Source organism: Nicotiana sylvestris, chromosome 8 (assembly GCF_000393655.2).
Source record: "Nicotiana sylvestris chromosome 8, ASM39365v2, whole genome shotgun sequence".
Taxonomy (NCBI): domain Eukaryota; kingdom Viridiplantae; phylum Streptophyta; class Magnoliopsida; order Solanales; family Solanaceae; genus Nicotiana; species Nicotiana sylvestris.
Window position 1 is genome coordinate 115403457 of NC_091064.1, and position 3155 is coordinate 115406611.

Sequence of the window (3155 nt, forward strand, 5' to 3'; positions counted from 1 at the left end):
ATCTCAAGTTCGTTCGCCTCTATTTTCGTCGCTTATTAGACATAAGCTTTTGTAACAATAATCAACTAGTATTCAAGCATAAAGAGATGGGTTGTTGTATTTCATTTTTAATGGATTTTGTTGCTTGGACTCCTGGAAAGAACATGGTATAGAAATAGAAACAATAGAGTGTACCCTTTGTCAATTAGCAGTAAGCAATAAGTCACAAACATATTTCAATCAGTCACCAAGGTGGATCCATAATAGGAATCAAACTTCCAACTAATCAGGAAGGCCAACAAAACCTTATAACAATTGAGTTCTACCTTAAAATCACCAACAAACAGATACGCTAACCAATGGCTGAATAAATTCTAGTGCCAACAATCACAAAATCATCCTTTAAGTAAGCTCACTCCATTTTAATACGGATGAATAGATTATTAGGGGTAGTAATATTAAGGGGTTTCAGGGGTGATTTGGTAATGGAACAGTAGGGTCATTTAGTGTTAGTGACTTGTTAGTGGGGTATTAAATGTCCTTAAATTAATAAGGTAATGGGGAACAAGAGGGAATGGAGGCTGAAAATAAGGAAAAAGTTTTCCTTAGTGGGTTTTAAGTGGAGAAAAAGGCAGATTTTGAGTGGAAAAGGGGGTCGGGCAGTAAGTTTGAAAGAGAGGGTAGGTTTGTATAAGAGGGAAGAATTAGGACTGAAGAGAGGGGATTTGGGAAATTAAAAAAAAGGGGATTGAATTAGAGAGCTGGTGAAGTTCAAAAAAAAATAGCTACTGTTTTTTCATTGCCTGGTTTCGGATCTGAAATAGCTAGAACTTTCTTCCTTTTACTTCTGCTCTATACTTGGGGATGTTTATAGCTGCTGGTTATTTGTGGCTGCACTGCTGTCACAACTTTTGTTTGCTACTACCGTTGCTGCTGATCCTTTTTTTCTTCTTCTTGCATTGTCAATACCAGGTACATGCTTCGAACTCCCTTGATGTATTTACTCGAAGTTCACAAATGGAAATATTCACAGATTTGTGTTCATTTGTAGGCTGCCTGTTGTTTACAATTGGATGAATTGGTAGTTAATTATACCTAGTCAATATTGGTTATGTGTTTTGTATTATGTGAACAGTGGAGACATACGGATTGTAATTAAGAGCTAACTGAACTGCTATGCTCATGTTGACATGCTGTTAGTTTACAAATTTGAACTGCTATGCTCATGTTGACATGCTGTTAGTTTACAAATTTGAGCTGCTAGGTTGTCAGTTCGCTTTACCTAAACATGATATGAGCTAGAATTTGTGGTTATAACTGCAGTTTGGAAGTTAGTATAGCATAAGCATGTCCAGCTCATAACAAATAAATATTTTCTCTTTATACCTCTGCAACGTGTTAATTGTGTTCCTTAGTTAGTGGATTCATTGTGCTAGTTCACAACACTTGTTCGATAACTATGAGAGAACATATCCTTCTATGTGCCATTGTAATACTTCCCTTATCATAAGGACCCTTACTAGGCTCTCCGTCAAGATCAAGTGCACCTTTGGGGGTTATCATAGCACAACACATGTTTCTCATGATTTTCTTTCTTTCATTAGCATCTGAGTATTTCTCAAGTCAAAATCCATGGAGGACTCATTATGAACATCTGTAAACCTTCCATGATTATTTTATACTGTTTCATTTGTTTCGGTTGTCTTTACACACTCGACTTCTAGAATTATTGACTATGTTATTGTCATGCGCGGGGAGTTTTGCTACCCTTAGTATTCCACCTTCCTTGGTGGGTAGGAGTGTTATTTGTCTTTCTCCCCGGAGAAGCATGTTAACCATTAGAACCCCTCTAACTAATAAATGATTTCATCCCAATATTAAGATGTCCTAGCTATATGGTTTCACCCGTGAAAGGTTGAGATTAGATGCCTTCAGATTTTTGCACATATCATGAGTATATTTATTTGGAAGATAACTTATTGTATCTTTACTTCTCTCATATATGATCAACTATCAGGAAGAGTTAAGCTGTTTGAAGTATGATAATCTCATAAGTGTTCAACTTCTTTTCATCCTCATGGGATTGTGGCATAGATTCTTTGTGTCAGTTAACGTTAAGAGTGTAATTCAACTTCATGTGTTTTGAAACCTATAGCGCATTCAAGGTGCCAGAATATTCTCATTCTTGATAACTGGATTTTCCCTACACTCCAGGAGGCGATTGGGTCACGTACTTGAATATTCCTCCTTAATGGTTCCTATTGCCAATGTACGAGTTACCCCTATGCCTTAATTGTCTAATAGTTGATGTCGTCTTAATGATTAACCATATCAGCATCATTAATAGAAATCCTCGTATCTTTTAGCATGTAAACTCATGAATACTCTGCTCAGCACCTAAATAGATTCCTGAATAATTCCAGCCCAATCTTGAACTCTGTTGCTCCTTACTGTATTAGATCTATTGGGTATCGAAGGTTTAAACATGTCAAATAGGAAGTATGCCACGTGATCCCATATATTTGATAGGAAATTTTATCATCAATTTACGATAGCACATCTTAGATTAATTGTGGAAGGTCATCAAAGGTTTAGTATGAGCGTTCGTGTAGAGATTTAGAGTTTACGAAGGTGAAGGGGTTATTCACAATACTTTCCCCTAAAGATGTTATGTGAGTTGATAATGAAGGTTGCATAAGTGTAGTTCACATTAGACCATGCTATGAGTATGATGTTTACCATCGTTGTTCTACATGTATTATGTGTTTTCATATGTCTATGTCTAAGAAGGTAGTTGGAGACCTTTTGTGTATCGTCCTGGTGGAAACTATTGAACGTGAAGTTACTGGATTGCTAGCTTATGCAAGGTATCTAGTTGTCATCCTTTTTAGATAAGTTTGAAGGTTGGGATTATTTTCGCGAATGGGTTGTGGTAAAGCCTGTAAGCCGAGGAGGCCACCTTGAAGACCAAAAGTGTCGTCGAAAAGTTCGCTTGATTGTGTAACAATTAGTTTTGATTTAAAAGGTACCTTATAGGTATTATGATTTAAAATGTGCAGTCTATGTCCAAGTATCATCGTGATAATGTGGTGCTTGTAATGTTGAGGTTCTTGTTATTGATATATACATTAAGGTACTTTGTCGAGTTGTGGATGAGTTTTTAGGATGGTTTTGGG